At 42.6% G+C, this 19,701-nt stretch overlaps 1 pseudogene; it reads right to left on the bottom strand.

The window, feature by feature from the left end:
* Positions 1–4,729: 4,729 nt before the first annotated feature.
* LOC132492581 (transcription and mRNA export factor ENY2-like) lies at positions 4,730–5,049 on the bottom strand (annotated as a pseudogene).
* Between the last annotated feature and the right edge of the window lie 14,652 nt (positions 5,050–19,701).

The raw sequence follows: 19,701 nt of genomic DNA, 5'->3' as shown, positions 1-19,701 counted from the left end.
GGTCTATAGTTTTGCTTTTTTAAAAAAATAAAATTATGTTTTAGTACTAAGGATATGCCAGTAAAATGGATTGGGAGTTTTCTATATTTTCCTATGATAAAACTCAGCTATGAAACCATCTGGGCCTGGTGCCTTTTTCCACTTCCAATTTTTTATTTAAAATTTCACATCTACAAAAAAACTTCAGCACTCTACCTAGATTCACCAATTGTTAATATTTTATCATGTTTTCTCCCTCTCTCTCTCTCTCTCTCTCTCTCTCTCTCTCTCTCTCACACACACACACACACACACACACACACACACACACACACACATGTGCTCTACTTGGTAATGTGTCATCTTAACTTAGCTGGAACCAAGTTTCCTAGAATTCTCTCCCCTGAGTGGTTCCAAGTTAGGTTGGTAATAACGTTAATTCGCTCAAGATTTGGAGGGGGCAGGCATTTTTTTATGCTTTGCACTTCGATGAAAGGCCTCAGGCTCTGCTGTAGCTGGCATGTGGTTGTCACTGACCTGCTAACTTGCCTTGTTGGTTTGGGGGCAGCACCCGGACCCGTAGCCTCCCTGGTTCCTGCTAGGTCACATCCTTTTGTTTCTCTGAGTCCCAGGCCAAGTATGTGTACAGCTCTGTGGTAAGGACACCAGTTCTCCTGCAGGTCATCTGTGTCATTGAAGTTGGAGAGGTTGGGAGACAGATGTGAGCTCCAGTTTGTTCTTGTTCTCCCCAACTTCACGTCCATCTCTCCTTTCCAACTACTGGCAGGTATAGAGGGCTTGCACAGTCTGTTCCACCAGCACCCACAATTGCATGAGATCTAGTCCCTATTACCAACCCCTTATTCTATATCATTCATAGTGGCCCTGATTCTCTGGATCAAACACATACACACACACACACACACACACACTTAAACATTTTTTGTTCCTATTTGAAAGGTGAAATGCAAACATTAAACACTTCACTCCTAACTACATTTTTTTAAAAAGTATCTCCTAAGATTTAGGACATTTACCTACATAAACAAAATTCCATTATCCTAACCAAGAAAATTCCATTTTCCCACCCAATAGGAACTAGATATAATAATATTATCTAGTACACTTCCTATATTCAGATTTCTGAAACTGTCCAAATAGTGTTTTTTTTTTTTTTTTTTTGCAGTACGCGGGCCGCTCATTGCTGTGGCCTCTCCCATTGCGGAGCACAGGCTCCGGACGCGCAGGCTCAGCGGCCACGGCTCACGGGCCCAGCCGCTCCGCGGCATGTGGGATCTTCCCGGACCGGGGCACGAACCCGTGTCCCCTGCCTCGGCAAGCGGACTCTCAACCACTGCGCCACCTGGGAAGCCCCAAATAGTGTTCTTTTAACTGGCTTTTTTTTAACTCCAGGATCTAATCAAAGACCCCCCAGTGCATTTGGTTGTCATATCTCTTTTATCTTTTAGCCTAGAACAGTTTTGCCTTTTATTTTTCCCTTTCATGACTTTGATTTTTTTTTTAAGAGTCCAGATCAATTTTCTTGCAGAATGTCCCACCATCTCGATTTGTCTGTCTGTTTCTTCATGACTGGATTTAGGTGGAACATTTGGGGCTATAACACTACATAGCTGACATTGTCTATTTCCCATTGCATCTTCTTAGGAGGCACTAATGTTAGGTTGTCCTCTACTGACCTGGAGTCTTTTGCAATTGTCAATGGAAATAATCAATAATCAATAATAAAGAAAAGAGTTTGAGTCGAGCCAAGCTGAGGACAAATAACCCAGGAGGAGCCTCTCAGTAGCTCTGAGGACTGCTCCATCGATGCATGGTTTTCAGCACAGTCTCCTGCCTCAGCAGAAAAAAAGAACATATATCAAATTGACAGGACATTCCTTCAAGTTTTCAAAAGAGAAAGATTTAGTATGTATACCGTGCGACAGTAGGACCCGGATGTCTGGGAAGGGACTTTATCTTCAAGGGAACGTTAACATGCATGCCACAGGAAGGGAGTTACTTATCCTTATCTTTGAAAGGGACATTCTTTGCCTTAATTGTTGAAGTAGATGTGCTGTTTGCGTTTGACAGGCCATGAGTCAAGCTGTTTTAGTTCACACAAAGTTCAGGGTGAACCATGTATAAGCCAAAATGACTTCCCTATACCTCAATAGGTGAAACATTTCCCCATCATTTCCCATTTTGATCACAAATCTTTTGATAGAAAGCATTAATGATTAAAATATTTGTCCCTTGATTCCAGGTGATTTGCTGCCTGCTCTGGATCCCTCATGTCCCTCAGTGCAAGGCCTCTTTTTTTTTATGTATAGAGATTTGCCTAGTTATCTACACTGTGGTGGTTAATGAGATATAGTGAGAAGGCAGAGAGAGATATGCTGATTGGGAGACACAAGTTATACGTATTATCAATTATATCAAATTGTCACATAAGCATTTTACCTGTGCTATTAGCAGTAGACTTAAAGCAAGCAGATACATGTCATAAGTAGTTTGATAGCCAGAAAAAGATTAATAATACATATTATGACAATGACAATTGTCTGGAAAGCAGAGTGAAAAAAACCAGCCTATTTCTGAGGGAAGCCAGCTAAAAATAGTACAAAAACTAAAATTAAGAACTCTGGGCATGGGCTTCCTAAGTGGTGCAGTGGTCGGGAGTCTGCCTGCCAGTGCAGGAGATACGGGTTCAAGCCCTGGTCTGGGGGGATCCCACATGCCGCAGAGCAGCTAGGCCCGTGCGCCGCTACTACTGAAGCCCACGTGCCTAGAGCCCGTGCTCCGCAGCAAGAGAAGCCACTGCAATGAGAAGCCCCTGCTTGCCACAACTAGAGAAAACCCACACGCAGCGACGAAGACCCAATGCAGCCAAAACTAAATTAAAATAAATTAAAAAAAAAAAAAAGGAACTCTGGGCACAAAGTTAGAGGGCCCTTTAAGGATTTTTGCAAGGTTACAGTTTACTAATTTCAAGCTCTCCTTGAGAGAGGTATTGATCCAAGTACACCAAGCAGTATTAACAGCACAGACACCTCCTTGGGCAGCAAGGAGATAATCTAAAGCAATACATTTGTCAAGTACCACGTAAGCAAGAGTCTAGAGATCTTTGTTGGTCCCTAATAGCTCTTGCAGAGGCTCTGGCAATCCTACTGATGGTTTGGGTAAGATTTCTCATCACCACTTCTAGGTCAGTGGTACCAGCTCCTAGCCAAGAGCCCCAAACCCTGAGGCGGTGGTTATATTGGTTTCTGAATCCTGCAGGGAGGTCACATCCCTGAGAATGGCCACAGCTGTTACCTCCTTATTCAGAGGAATCCTCATCAGGGTAGTCTTCAACTAATGAGAGGGTTTTATGGATTGTTTGGTTTTTGTTTTTTGCTGTGATCATCAGGGCTAGAGTTTGAGCCACTGAGCAATTTCAAGACAGTAAATAGAGTAGTCAAATATCTCAGCAGGCAGGTTCCTCCCATTCTCCAACTGTCTAAACATTCATGTGCCCAGGGCCAGTTATCACACCCACAAACAAATATAAATCCTTTAAGGTACATAGTACTCCAGGTGTTGAGTCTTTTTTGGAAGGTATGTAACCCAAATTTTCTAACCATGGGTTAGTATATGGGAGTTTCCAATCAGTCAAATTGACCTTACAAATAGGAAGAGGAGTGAGCCCTCCGTTAATCCAAGTATGTCAAGTTCTAATCCCATTGCATAAAGGAGAATTATATTTGCTATCAGCCTTATTATAACAGGTTGTCAGTAAGTATAGTGTAGAGGATGGGAAAGAGAAATAAGTGGCACTGACCTTGCAAATTGTAATGTTTTGTGAAGACATTTTGACTAATATCATGGCCATAAGCATCAGATTGGTTACATGTGGGCCCCCCAGTGTCCTCTGGGATTGTTTCTAGTGGGGTCAGGAAGAAGCAAGGGACAGGAGAAGACTGGGTGAAGATATGAACTTGGTACGTGATCTGAGAGTTCTTTTCTGTGAGTCACAGGAAAGTTAAGCATAGTGGTAAAATTGGTTATGGGCACAACTATGGGGTCATTATATTTTACAAAGGACCCAGTAGGGGAATGGTGACATATCCAGCATCTGGAAAAATTTCCAGAGGAGGCAAGAGACTGTGACATTTGTACAATAACATTGCCTTTCCAAGGATGACAGTGAATTATACAGATGCAAGAAAACAGAGAAATTAGGAGAAGCTTTTTTTTTTCATTCATCAGATATTTATTAAAATAACACATTTAGGGCTTCCCTGGTGGCACAGTGGTTGAGAGTCCACCTGCCGATGCAGGGGACACGGGTTCCTGCCCCGGTCCGGGAAGATCCCAAATGCCACGGAGCGGCTGGGCCCGTGAGCCATGGCCGCTGAGCCTGCGCGTCCAGAGCCTGTGCTCTGCAACGGGAGAGGCCACAACAGTGGGAGGCCCGTGTACCACAAAAAAAAAAAAAAAAAAAAAAAACACATTTAGGGAAAAAAAATCAATACAACTGAATACATCATTACTGAAAACTGTATACCATCATACAAAAAAGGATTTCATTTTGGGAAATTGATTCCTAATTTATGGCAATTTTACTTTCAGAAATAAAACCACAAAACAACACAATCTGGGAACAGATGTATATGTATGACTGATTCACTTTGTTATAAAGCAGAAACTAATAAAAAAAAAAATCCAAAAAACAAACAAACAAAAAAACCCCCAAAAAACCCACAACACAATCTAATTCAATCTTAAAAGGCTGGCATGCTGAGCAAGGAATGTTCTTATTCTTTGTAGGAGATCCTTCTTTACACTGTCAGGTACCAGGGCTCTGCCTTTTGGTGTGATTTCAGCCACCAAGTCATCAACAGTAACGTGTTCTAGTACTTTTTCTTTAATTACCTCTTTACAGTGTGCCTTCAACTGATCCTTCCAGCCACATTCAATTAATTTAGCTCTCAGTAACTCTTTGAGGAGTTCTCTTTCTCCAGTTTCTATCAACTTTTATTTAATTGCTGCTCTCACCTGCACATCTTTGTTCATCTTGCTAACCACCATCACTGCGGGCAAGGGCCGTCCCTTCCCAGCGATGAAATGACCCTTGCAGCGATTACTGTTACCTACAACATTCTTTGGCTGCCCGGACCTAGACCCCAGGAGAAGCTTTAAGATTAAAGAAAACATGGGGGGAGGGCTGCCCTGGTGGCGCAGTGGTTGAGTCCGCCTGCTAATGCAGGGGACACAGGTTCGTGCCCCGGTCTGGGAGGATCCCACATGCCGCAGAGCGGCTGGGCCCGTAAGCCATGGCCGCTGGGCCTGAGCGTCCGGGGCCTGTGCTCCACAATGGGGAGAGGCTGCAGCAGTGAGAGGCCCGTGTACCACAAAAAAAAAAAAAAAAAAGAAAACATGGGGCAAAGGGGAAAAGCCTTGTTGACTTGTGACTGTAATGAGGTCACGAGTATAGGTAATGTACACATAAACAAAAAAAATTGTTTTAAGTCCAAAAGTATTGACAAGGTTGGGGGTTACAGGCCTGGTCCAGACTCTTGGGTTAGCTGTCTGCTACCGCTGTCATTTTCTTCTCGTCTTTGCTTGGTGGTGCTTGTCCATTGAAGCTGGGTGTCAGAAACAGGGGTTGAAGTCCATTCAGGTGGAGGGAGTTTTTTTATTTTTATTTTTTTAATAAATTTATTTATTTATTTCATTTTTGGCTGCGTTGGGTCTTCACTGCTGTGTGTGGGCTTTCTCTAGTTGTGGCGAGCCAGGGCTAATCTTCGTTGAGGTGCGCAGGCTTCTCACTGCGGTGGCTTCTCTTGTTGTGGAGCACGGGCTCTAGGCACGTGGGCTTCAGTAGTTGTGGCACACGGGCTTAGTTGCTCCGCAGCATGTGGGATCTTCCTGGACCAAGGATCGAACCTGTGTCCCTTGCATTGGCAGGTGATTCTTTTTTTTTTTTTACATCTTTATTGGAGTATAATTGCTTTACAATGGTGTGTTAGTTTCTGCTTTATAACAAAGTGAATCAGTTATACATACACATATGTTCCCATATCTCTTCCCTCTTGCGTCTCCCTCCCTCCCACCCTCCCTATCTCACCCCTCTAGGTGGTCACAAACCACCGAGCTGATCTCCCTGTGCCATGCGGCTGCTTTCCACTAGCTTTTTTTTTTTTTTTTATGGTACGCGGGCCTCTCACTCCTGTGGCCTCTCCCGTTGCGGAGCACAGGCTCCGGACGCGCAGGCTCAGCGGCCATGGCTCACAGGCCCAGCTGCTCCGTGGCATGTAGGATCTTCCCAGACCGGGGCACGAACCCGTGTCCCCTGCATTGGCAGACGGACTCTCAACTACTGCGCCACCAGGGAAGCCCTAGCTATCTATTTTACGTTTGGTAGTGTATATATGTCCATGCCACTCTCTCAGTTTGTCACAGCTTACCCTTCCCCCTCCCCATATCCTCAAGTCCATTCTCTAGTAGGTCTGTGTCTTTATTCCCGTCTTACCCCTAGGTTCTTCATGACATTTTTTTTCTTAGATTCCATATATATGTGTTAGCATACGGTATCTGTCTTTCTCTTTCTGACTTACTTCACTCTGTATGACAGACTCTAGGTCCAGCCACCTCACTACAAATAACTCAATTTTTTTCCTTTTTATGGCCGAGTAATATTCCATTGTATATATGTGCCACATCTTTTTTATCCATTCATCTGATGATGGACACTTAGGTTGCTTCCATCTCCTGGCTATTGTAAATAGAGCTGCAATGAACATTTTGGTACATGACTCTTTTTGAATTATGGTTTTCTCAGGGTATATGGGCAGGTGATTCTTAACCATTAGAGAGGGGACTTTTTAAAATGAGAGATGTGAATCCACGAGTCTATGCCTTTTAGTTTGGCAGCGCATAGATTAGTTAATAATACCAGATAAGGTCCTTTCCAACATGGCTGCAAAGAATCTTTTATTTGATGTCTTTTCCAATAGACAAAATCTCCAGGTTATAATCCATGATCCTTAAGGTCTTAGACTCCTGAGAACTCACTGTGAAAGAAATTACCTACCAACTTTTCATTTCCTTTAAGTGCCTTAATAAGACCCTGACAACAATGTAATATATCTCCGTTGAGTAAGGTTGGTTCATATATTCTCTCATGCAGTCACATAAGCCATCCTGCTATTATTTCAAAAGGAGATAGCTGATGTTTACCAAGAGGTGAAGATCTAAGGTTGAGAAGCACTAGCAGAAGAGCTTTTGGCCATGAGAGAGTAAATGCTTCTGAAAGTTTTGCCAGTTGAGTTTTGATAGTGCTGTTATTTCTTTCTGCCAGTCCTGAAGATTGGGGACGATAAGTGCAGTAAAAATGCTGCATTATTGGCCAAATGTTACAAATAGATTTAATTATTTGTCTGGTAAAGTGAGTTCCCCGGTCACTATGTAACTTGGAAGGAATTTCCCAAACAGGAATTATCCTTTCCAACAACAATTTACCCACTGTTAAAGCCATTGCTCTCCTGCAGGGAAAAGCTTCAACCTAGTGTAAAAACATGCAGATCATTATGAAGATATATTTATATCCTTGAGATGGTGACATTTGGACAAAGTCCAATTGTCATACCTCAAAGGGTTCCTTAAGAAGGGGCAAGTGGCCTTGTGACCCATGAAGTGGTTTTTCAGAATTGTATTTAGGGCACGTAGTAGAGTGAGTATATACTTTATGAGCCACCATGGGAGAAAATTTCCAAAAATATTGTTCTCTCCATAAGACCATCTTCTCAGGTACCCAATGAGTTAAATAATGTACATTCTGGAGTAATGGCAATTGTGCTCCAACAGGCACTATAGTTTTTTTTGTGTGACAGGGTCAAAAATTCCCCCTTTTTGTTACCATATCTGTTTCTCTTCTCTAGTGGCAATTTCTTGAGCCTGTAGAAGGAAATCTTTTACTGGGTTAGCAGGGTTAACAGAGAGCAGTGGACATCTTGAGGCTGAACAGGATGAGTTTTTACTCCTTTTTTTTTTTTTTTTTTTTTTTTGTGGTACTCGGGCCTCTCACCGTTGTGGCCTCTCCCGCTGCGGAGCACAGGCTCCGGATGCACAGGCCCAGCGGCCCATGGCTCACGGGCCCAGCCGCTCCGCAGCATGTAGGATCTTCCCGGAGCGGGGCACGAACCCGTGTCCCCTGCATCGGCAGGCAGACTCTCAACCACTTCGCCACCAGGGAAGCCCCAGGATGAGTTTTTAAAGCTGTCTGTTGACTGCAGCATCAACAAGCTGATTCCCTTTAGCTTCCATAGTGTCAGATTTTGAATGCCCTGGTATTTTATTTAATTTTTATTTAATTTTTTTTTTTTTTTTTTTTTTGTGGTACGCAGGCCTCTCACTGTTGTGGCCTCTCCCGTTGCGGAGCACAGGCTCCGGACGTGCAGGCTCAGCGGCCATGGCTCACGGGCCCAGCCGCTCCACTGCACATGGGATCTTCCCGGACTGGGGCACGAACCCGTGTCCCCTGCATCGGCAGGCGGACTCTCAACCACTGCGCCACCAGGGAAGCCCTGCCCTGGTGTTTTAAATAATTGCCAACTATACTGGTAGTTGTATAGCATTTAATAACTCTGCAACCTCTTTTCCATTTTTTGTAGGCTGTCCCAAAAGGATTAAAACCCCTCATTGTTTCCATTGCATTTCAAATTTATGTGCCACTCCAAAGACGTAACGACTATCAGTATAAATATTTGCTATCTGGTCTTTATACAGTTGACAAGCTCAGGTTAAGGTAACTAATTTGGTTGTTGTGCTGACTTTGTTTCTGGTAAATAAGAGCTTTCAATTATGTCTACTGTGACCATTACTGCATATCCAGCTCAGTAATGTCTCTGCTCTTCCTTTAAGTAGGATTCATCTTGTTGATGAAAAATTAATCAATGGTCAATCTAAGAAAGAAATAGAGAATTTTATTAAAGCCAACCTGAGGATTATAACCCAGGAGACAGTCTCTCAGAGACAGTCTCTGAGAACTATTCCACCCACAAGAAGTTGAGAGAACAGTAATATACATTTTTGAGATAAAGGATCATATATCAGAATGACATATTGGCATTTTACATAAAGTTCACCAAAGATACATAGTCCAGATCTGCATGTACTAGGTGAGTGGTGGGTTGTTGGGACTCCTTACAGGACTGAGCAAGGAATGTTATCTTCTACATAGAAGAAAAAAATTGATCTTTATGGTTGAGCAGGTATTTCTGCCATTGGGGAGGTCTGGTTAATGTATAATGCAGATGCACATTGCACACTAAAGGGAAGGGAGGAGGCCCAAACAGGCATAGAGAAAATTTTATGTTTGGATTTTTCTTGTCTTGTCTTAAAATATGAATCTTATTTCATCAATCTGTAAACCTAATTAAATCAGCGTTATCGGTAAGAGTTTCTTGTAAGTCATTCCTAGGAGCAAGAAGATAATCTGTTAATAATCTGTGGTTGTTTTCTTCCTGTAGTGTCGGAAGCAAAGTTGCAGGATTAAGGTTATTATGTCGAACTAAGGTAATATTAGGTGCACAGAGTAACAATGCTTCATAAGAAGCTAATCAGCTTATAGAATAGTGCTGAGTGTGGTGAGAGTTTAGAAGAGACTCAACTGAGTATGGGACATAAAGAGTTAAAGGAGACCCCATTACTGTTTCTTCAATAGTCTTACAAAAGAGACCCGTTGCTGAAAGAGCCCTTATATAAGGTAGAAGTCCTTTTGCTATTGAGTCTAATTGCTGACAGTAATGTCTAGTGGGTCAATGTTGATCACCATGTTTTTGAGTTAACACACCTATAGCACTTCCTTTATCTTCATGTACAAGGGGAAAAAATGGCTAGTTATAACTAGGGAGTCTCAAAGCCAGAGTTAAGATGGACTTTAAGGTGCTTAGGACAGCTTTTCCTTTTGGCATTCATTCAATCAGATCAGGCTGGTCAGACTTAAGTAATGCATATAAAGGTTGAGTAATAAGTTAAAAGTTAGGTACCCAATCCCTGCAGTATCCAGTTAGTCCCAGAAATCCTCTCCATTGTTTTTTATTGTTTGTTTGTTTCTTTGGGGCAGTGAAAAAGCCAGAATTCCTTTCATTCTTTCAGACTCAATCAATAGTTCATCCTTAAAAATTAAGTGGCCCAAATGTTTTACAATAGGTAAACAAAATTGGAGTTTATCTTTGGACACCTTATATTCTTCTGATGCTAATTGTTGAAATAGATGGTGTCCTTTTGGGAATCTAATTTAGTTTTGGAACATAAAAGCAACTCATCTATATATTGAATTAAGGTGGCGTCATTAGGAAAATCTACATTAGCTAAATCAGCCTTGAGTATTTGAGAAAAGTAAGTAAGACTTTCAGTATAGCCCTGTGGCATGACTGTCCAGGTATATTGATGATCTTCCCAGGTGATAGCAAAAAGATATTATCTTTTCCCACAGGGATACTAAAGAAGGTGCTGCATAAATCAGTTACTAAAAAATAGCTATCAGCTGGAATGGCTGGGAGCAGTGTGTGTGAGTTTGGGACCACAGGATGTCAGGGAATCACAACATTATTTCTAGCTCTCAGATCTTGAACAAAGCTCCAGCCTTTCCCATTTGGCTCTCTCACTGGTAAGATAGGTGTTTTACAAGGACTAGTACAAGGAATTACAAGTCCCTTCTTAAGAAATTCCTAAATAATTCAATTTAATGCCTCTGATTTAAGTGGATATTGTTGAATATCAGGTAGAGGCTTAAAGTTATTAACAGTTGCCTTAACATGAGTAGCCAATTTAATTTTTCTAATATCTGAGGAAGAAGATGACTATAATTCTTTAGGCACTTGTGATAACAGGTCATCAATTTTTTTCTTGGTCTGTTTGAGCCACTGATTTTATAACCATCAATGTTTCAGTAACAGATCTGGATCAGCATCCCAATTTTAAAAGTCTAGAAGCATTTCACCTTTTTGTGAAAAGGCTATAGGAGGATTGTAGGCTTCTAAGAGGTCTCATTCTATCAAATGAATCATGGCACATTTTACTAGAAGAAACACGTTTCCCTGTGATAGTTCCTAACTGAAAGCTTATGGGCTCTGCTTTTAAAACTTGCAAAAATAAATTAGAAACCTCTACTATTTGAACTGATTGTTTACTCCGAGGGAGAGGACAATGAATAAGGGTACGGTTAAGAACCGATACAGCAGCCCCAGCATCTACAAGGGCTTTTGAAGTTTCCCCTCCAATTGTTGTTTCGATTTCCCCTGACATACTGAGGAGGAGGAGGGGGAGGGGGAATACCCTTGCATGATCCTCGGAGCTCCGCTATTTCTTTTTAGTTTTGCTGTGTTCCAAATCCCATTTAAATGTATGGCAGTCAAGTTGGAAATGACCAGGTCTTTTGCAATAAAAACAAGTGCGGTCATTTGGTTTTGGGCCAGAGTTAGAAAAAGGTGTTTTCGTAGGGCCACTAAGCTGTTGCAGTTTTACATTCTTGCCTTTAGTGACTCTTTCTCTTTCTTTTGGAAGGTTTTAGAGAGCTTGTCTGCAATAGTGACAAGCGCGTTGATATGTATTGTGGCCCTGTTCAGTTCATGCCTTTTAACTAGCTTTGCTAATTCTTCACCTAATCCTTTTTAAAAGATTGAATTTAGAACTGGATCATTTTGATGATTTTGAAACATTTCAGAGGCCATTCCGGAGTGCTGTTTACAGATTTTCTTAAACCTCTCAAAATAATCAAAAATAGTTTCTCCGGGCTTTGGTTTACATTGGTGGATCTTCGTCCAACCTATTTTCTTAGGAAAACTTTTGAGAATGGCTTGGTACAAGCTATGAGCAAGTTCTCTACACCTGTGAAGATCTACAGGCTCACGCTTGTGAAAATCTTCTATAGGCACCTTCCATTCTGCCTCTTATATCCATCCTCTGGCTTTACTTTTGGATACCAGCAAACGCACAAGCTGATATAAATCTGACTATCCTGGTTCATATGTCCTAACAGTCAGATAGAATTCTCCAGCAAACCCTAAAGGATCTTGTAAAGGGTCTGGGAAATCCTTAGTTAAATTTTTAAGTTCAGTTCTAGTGCAGGGAGTATCATAAGTGCAGGGCCACCTCTTCCAGTATAGCCTTCTCCTTTAAAGGTGCAGGAGGAGGTAAAGCAGACAAGTCAGGGTATAGAAGTTCCGAAAGCTGCTGAAGGAGGGGAAGGAGGAGGAGAAGGGGAGAGGGTAGCTTCTGAGCTTTTCTCCAATTTAACAACAGTTCCTAATAACTTTCGGTTAGTTTCCTGTAAAGATGCCATTGTATCATTACGACGCTTGGAAGCTTCTAAGTACCAATGGAAATATGCTTCCCATCCTGTCTGTGTAATTTTATAGTCAGCTTTTTTCCATTGCGCATGTAAGTAAACTAATTTTGGTAAGTCGAACGTTCCCCATTTTGACCACTAAAGAGGTAAGCTATCTTTTGTTAGATCTTCCCATTTTACCAGGTAATTGCATGTGTGGGCTCCATAGGTATTGTACATGAAGCCAGTCGGAGTTCCAGTGGGTGGCTGCCCGTCCAGGAGCTGCTCAGCTCTAGAAGCAAGATTTCCCATTTTCTTTCAGTTTTGTCTTTTTATAAAGTCTGAACAATTTCTAAGGTCAGAAGTGTGCTGCTTATGAGCTTAGCTCCTCAAGGTGTCACCCTTGAGTTGGTTCTGCTCTTCCGCATCTCAGTTTCTCTAGCTGGCAGTCTAAATCCACAGCGGGGGCTCTGAGCACTGAATGACCAGTTTGTGTGTGTGTCCCTGGGAGAGCCGTAAATAACTTAAAGTGTTATGATGGGTTTCCCTGTGGGACCACTACTCATCACCAGGATTAATCCTCAGATACTTCCACTAGGTTCTTAGTTGCCTGAGGACACCTTGTGCCCACAAGGAGCAAATATCCCTTTTCTTCAGAGACAAATAGGTTCAATTTCTTGTTTTGTTGTCAAATAGTTTGTTCAGACCATATGTACACAATCTTTCCAATTTAAGCCATATTAAATAAGGCCATCCAACCCAGTTCACCCCAAAGTTCCTTCTAGGATTTCCCTGTGTAGGAAATCCCTCCCCAGGTCCCTGCCTAGGAAATTCCTCCTAGGTCCCTTCCACCCAGGAAATGTATTGGTACTCCCTTAAGACTCCAAGTCTTAAAATTTTAACAGCTCAGATAAAACTCAGGACTGTCTGATGGGATTAACAGATGCACACTAACATATAGAAAATAGATAAACGACAAGGATCTACTGTATAGCACAGGAATCTATATTCAATATATTGTAATAAACTAAAATGGAAAAGAATTTTTTAAAAAAGAATATAGATATATACATATATATGTATAACCGAATCACTTTGCTGTACACCTGAAATTAACATAATATTGTAAATCAGTTTTACTTCAATTAAAAACAACAACTCAGGACTGTCCAGAATGAGGTCCAGATACCAGGAAGAACACACCCAAGCACTTGAAGGGTGCTGTGAAGCCTGGAGCTCGAGGGGCTTGTGCTTGGTACTGAGAGCTGGTCCAAAGTAGACCCCATGTGACCACAGGTGGGTTTCTCTGATATCCTGCAGCCTACGCCAAGCAATGTCGACAGAAATCATCAATAATCAATTCATAATAAAGAATAGGAAAGAGTTTGATTCGCGCCAAGCTGAGGATGAAAGCCCAGGAGGAGCCTCTCAGTAGCTCTGAGGACTGCTCCGTTGAAGCATGGTTTCCAGCATAATTTTCTGCCTTACAGAACAAAAAACATACATCACCTTGACGGGACTACATTCCTTCAAGGTTTGAATAGAGGTAGATTTAGTGTACACAGCGAGATAGCAGGACCCTGGTGTCTGGGAAGGGAAGCTTATCTCCAAGGGAGTGTCAGCATGAATGTCAAATTCTCATTTTCCACACAGATATTCTTTACCTTAACGATTAAAGTAGATGTACTGTGTGTGTTTGACAGGCCTTGAGTCAAGCTGTTTTACTTCACACAAAGTTCAGGGTGAAGCATGCATAAGCCAAAATGACGCCCCCATACCTCAATATATGAAAAATTTCTCCATCAGAATGCAATCACCTTACTTATCTTTCTAATCTCTTCCATGGTTCTTAGTCTGTTAAAATTTTCTACTTCCTAGCTCAATTTTGATAGTTTATATTTTGCTGAAAAATCATATTTCCTTTGGTTATTTCAACTTATTACCACAATATTTTAAATCATTACTTTAATGACATCCATATTTGTGTTTATACTGCCTTTCTCATTCCTAAAGTTGCATATTTTTTTAAATTGGGGTATAGTTGCTTTACAATGTTGTGTTAGTTTCTGCTGTACAGCGAAGTGAATCAGCTATATTTGTGTGTGTGTGTGTGTGTGTGTGTGTATATATATATATATATATATATATACACATACATATATATATACCTCCCCTCTTTTTTGGATTTCCTTCCCATTTAGGTCACCACAGAGCATTGAGTAGAGTTCCCTGTGCTACACAGCAAGTTCTCATTAGTTACCTACTTTATACATAGTAGTGTATATATGTCAATCCCAATCTCCCAGTTCATCCCACCCCTCCTTTCCCCCCTTGGTGTCCATACGTTTGTTCTCTATGTCTGTGTCTCTATTTCTGCCTTGCAAACAGGTTCATCTGTACTATTTTTCTAGATTCCATATGCATGCATTAATATATATTTGTTTTTCTCTTTCTTACTTCACTCTGTATGACAGTCTCTACGTCCATCCACCTCTCTAAAAATGACCCAGTTTTGTTCCTTTTAATGGCTGAGTAGTATTCCATTGTATATATGTACCACATTTTCTTTATCCATTCATCTGTCGATGGACATTTAGGTTGCTTCCATGATCTGGCTATTGAAAATAGTGCTGCAATGAACATTGGGATGCATGTGTCTTTTTGAATTATGGTTTCCTCAGGGTATATGCCCAGTAGTGGGATTGCTGGGTCGTATGGTACTTCTATTTTTGTTTTTTTAAGGAACCTCCATACTGTTCTCCATAGTGGCTGTATCAATTTACATTCCCACCAACAGTGCAAGAGGGTTCCCTTTTCTCCACACCCTCTCCAGCATGTATTATTTGCAGATTTTTTGCTGATGGCCACTCTGACAGGTGTGAGGTGATACTTCATTGTAGTTTTCATTTGCATTTCTCTAATAATTAGTTATGTTGAGCATCTTTCCACGTGCCTCTTGGTCATCTGCATGTCTTTTTTTTTTGTAAATTTTTCAAAATATTTATTTATTTATTTATTTGGCTGTACTGGGTCTTAGTTGTGGCATGTGGGATCTTTGTTGCCACGTGCAGGATCTTTTAGTTGCAGCATGAGGAATCTCTAGTTGTGGCATGCAAACTCTTAGTTGTGGTATGTGGGATCTAGTTCCCTGACCAGGGATCGAACCCCAGCCCCCTGCATTGGGAGCATGGAGACAGCCACTGGACCACCAGGGAATTCCCCGTATATCATCTTTGGATAAAGTTGCATATTTTTGCTTTCTCTCTTTGCTTTGACTCGCCTTTAGTTAAGATTTTTCTCATTTTATTTGTCTTTTCAAACAAATTTTATCTTTTTCATATTTTTTCCTATATTATTTCTGTCAGCTTTCATCTCATTCTCCCCTCTTCTTTTATTTTATTGCTATTTTTCTAATTTCTTAGGTTGAATATTTGATTCAGTTGCTTTGGGGCTTTTATTTGGGTTGGCCAAAAAGTTCGTTGGGGCTTTTCCATAACATCTTACGGAAAAACCCATATGAACTTTTTGGCCAACCCAATATTAATAATAAAAGTATTTAAGGCTATCAATTTTCTTTCTTTTTAAAAATTAATTAACTTATTTTTAATTTATTTTTGGCTGCATCGGGTCTTAGTTGCAGCACGTGGGATCTTTCATTGTGGCACGCGGGCTTCTCTCTAGTTGTGGTGCACTCCAGAGTGTGTGGGCTCTGTAGTTGTGGTGTGCGGGCTCCAGAGCTCGTGGGTTCAGTAGTTGTGGCACGTGGGCTTAGTTGCCCCATGGCATGTGGGATCTTAGTTCTCCGACCAGGGATCGAACCCACATTGGAAGGTGGATTCTTAACCACTGGACTACCAGGGAAACCCTGAGGCTATCAATTTTTCTCTGAGCACAACTTTAACTGTGCCCCAGGTGGTTTTAGTATGAAGAATTCATTTCCTTACTGAGATACTTTTTTTTTTAAAGGATTCTTTTTTTAATTAATTAATTTAATTTATTTATTTTTGGCTGTGTTGGGTCTTCATTGCCACATGCGGGTTTTTCTCTAGTTGCGGCGAGCAGGGGCTACTCTTTGTTGCACAGGGGCTTCTCATTGCGGTGGCTTCTCTTGTTGCAGAGCATGGGCTCTAGGTGTGCAGGCTTCAGTAGTTGTGGCACTCAGGTTCAGTAGTTGTGGCTCACGGGCTCTAGAGCACAGGCGCAGTAGTTGTGGCACACGGGCTTAGTTGCTCCATGGCATGTGGGATCTTCCCAGACCAGGGCTCGAACCTGTGTTCCCTGCATTGGCAGGCGGATTCTTAACCACTGCGCCACCAGGGAAGTCCTGAGATACTTTTAACAATAAAAGTGTACTGTATTACCTGGGTGATGAAAAGTAAAGAAAAAAAAATACACAAAACCCAACCCCACTAGAGTCCAATTACATCATTCCAGGATTTCCCTGCAGCAGTCAGAGGGGAAAATGCAGGAATTAGGAATGATGAACGGCATAGCAATGGCAGAGGATTTGAAGTTGCTTTTCAAAGGAGACGGACATTCTTTTAGCAGGACAGAGGTTCAAAAGTTGGGTCAGCAATAGGGGTGGTGGGGTGGTGAGAAGTGGATTTTAGAGAAAAGAGTGCCAACGGCAGGAGATTTCATCTTCAGAGTAAAGGAGGGTTTTTGGTGGTGCTTTTTTTGATTTTTTTTTTTAAAGCATCAAAGGAAATGTCAAGGAAGAAAAAGCAAGCTGTAACCCAGGATGCAGAATGCAAAGTTCTGCTTCCTCTCCTCCTCCATGAGGCCCCATCAGTCGGAGGACTAGGGGCGCAGGGGGTGTTTGCAGCCTTTCAGCAAAACAGGGCAGAGAGCTGCTTATAAATATGCTCAAACTGCTCTTGGGCTGGTTGTGCTTTTGCCAAGGAAGGCGGCAGGCATTTTTAGGCCCCAGGGTGGGTTGTCCCAACAGATGGCTTCAGATTGCTGAGGATCCATTCAACAAAATAACTGCTATTTTTGTTTCATATATTAAACATCTGCTCAAAACAGGGCACGGCTGTGATGCATTTAAGGAGGGGCTTATCAACAGCTGGGGGAGGGTCACAGCTTGGAAGGGAGGGAGGGAAAGATTTGGGGGTTAAGAGGACCCCACTAAGGGACCCCACATGGGGATGCCCTAAAAGTCTGGGCAGTGAACCTTGAGCCTCTGGACAATCAGACCCAGGACCAAAGCCTGACTCCCCTGCTGACCCAGTGACGGCACCTGAGATACCTCCAGGGTGGGCAGGTAGAGAGAAGGGAGTCAGGTGTCCAAGGTGGACCCCTTTGTCTACCTGCTTCCTGACTCAGAGAGAGGGAGAGACAGCCGGTGTGATTCAGGGCAAGGGGCCCGGGACCCAGGTTATGCATAAATGGGAAGTGGAGAAACTGATGTCCAGAGGGAAGAAGTGACTGGCTGGGGACCCAATAAGGCAGGACCCTGAGCGCTGAACTCTGGGTTCCCCCGAGGCTCAGTGCCCTGCTCAGTCTGTACCAGGGCGGGGAAGGCTCTTGGCCCTGACTCTCTGTGGAATAAGGTGGGAAGGCAGCTGCTGTGAGTGAGGAAAAGCGAGGTGGGAAGACAGCAGACAAAAGGAGAGGGAAGGAGGAGGGGCACGGAGAGGAGGCAAGAAGCTGGAGGGGCCAGAAAGACAGCCTGTGTTCAGTTTGAATTGGGAGGGGCGGGCATCCCTGCTTTCCTCAGGCTATTGAGAGCTTTTCAGGGTCTGCTCTACAAGACACTGGTGCTGGAGGGGTGCATCTGATGAGGAGGACCTCAGGGCACCTTGTCAGGAGCTGGGATGGGGGTTAAGGTATTGCTAAGTGACACTCTGCAATCTAATGATGGGGCAACTGTTCTCCCAGACACCCTCTGAGCCAGCGCCTGAAGCTCTGACCATATGGGGGGCCCTCTTTAAGAATAGTAAAACAGGGACTGTCCTGGCGGCCCAGTAGTTAAGACTCCATGCTTCCACTGCAGGGGGCGTGGTTCTGTCCCTGGTCCGGGAACTAGGATCCTGTATGCGGTGCAGCGCGGTCAAAATAATAATAATAATAATAAAACAAAATTACAAAAACAAAATTAATTACAGAGCTTTGCAAGGAGCCACGTACCCTCCACCTCTGCTCAGAGCCATCTCTGGTTTCTCCTCCTTCATCCTCTGTAACCCAAGTCCCAGCACCTCCGTGGAGCCGGAGAGGTGGGAGCAGGTGTTCCCAAGAGCTTAGACTTGGGGGTCAGGCTGATTAAATAAAATTTACATTTCAAGGCAGGACAAGAAAATTTTAACTTAAAGTTCTCTGTCAGTTTGGGCCTCCTCCCTCCCCTTTAGCGTGCAGTGTGCATCTGCATTTTGCATTAACCAGACCTCCTCAAAGATGGGAGTGCCTACTTGACTGTGGAGATGATTTTTTTTTCTTTTCTTCTGATGCCAGCAACGTAACTTCTTAGAAGACTGGCATTCTTTCGCAACTCTGTAAGGGGTCATGGTGACTTACTGCTCACTTTGTTTGTGCTTACCTGAACTACACGCCTTTGATGAACTTTATGTAAAATGTCAGTATGTCATTTTGATTTATGATCCTTTGTCTTATAAATATATATGACTGTGCCTTTGACTTCTAACAGGTGGAATGGTTCTCAGAGCTTCTGAGAGTCTCTCTCTTGGGTTACAACCCTCAGTTTGGCTTGAACAAAATTCTCTTTTTCCTTTTTGATTGTTAATTGAATTTTTGTTGACAAGAAAAACCTGGGCTGGCTAAGCCACTTCCTGTGTGATCCAGGCAAGTCACTGCATTCTTGAAACCTCAGTTGTCTCATCTGTAAAATGGGCAGGATATTTACCTCCTCAGGACCACTGTAAAGATTAAATAAAATAATATGCATAGCACTTAGCACAGTGTCTAACATATCATAAGCACTCAATAAGTGGCATGCCTGATATATGGTAAGCATTTTATATATGATTATAATAATCGTCTAAACTGCTTTCCAGTTTTCTGGGTTTTTTAAAATTTTTTTATAAATTTATTTATTTATTTTTGGCTGCGTTGGGTCTTCGTTGCTGCACACAGGCTTTCTCTAGTTGTGGTGAGCAGGGGCTACTCTTCGTTGCGGTGCGTGGGTTTCTCATTGCGGTAGCTTCTCTTGTTGCGGAACACAGGCTCTAGGTGCACAGGCTTCAGTAGTTGTAGCACGTGGGCTCAGTAGTTGTGGCTTGCGGGCTCTAGAGCGCAGGCTCAGTAGCTGTGGCGCATGGGCTTAGTTGCTCCACGGCATGTGGGATCTTCGTGGACCAGGGCTCGAACCCATGTCCCCTGCATTGGCAGGCGGATTCTTAACCACTGTGCCACCAGGGAAGTCCTGCTTTCCAGTTTCACTTCAAATGCCA

This window comes from Mesoplodon densirostris, chromosome 6 (genome assembly GCF_025265405.1).
Source record: "Mesoplodon densirostris isolate mMesDen1 chromosome 6, mMesDen1 primary haplotype, whole genome shotgun sequence".
Lineage (NCBI taxonomy): Eukaryota > Metazoa > Chordata > Mammalia > Artiodactyla > Ziphiidae > Mesoplodon > Mesoplodon densirostris.
The sequence above is the reverse complement of the archived record's forward strand: the minus strand, read 5'-3'. Positions and strand labels throughout refer to the sequence as shown.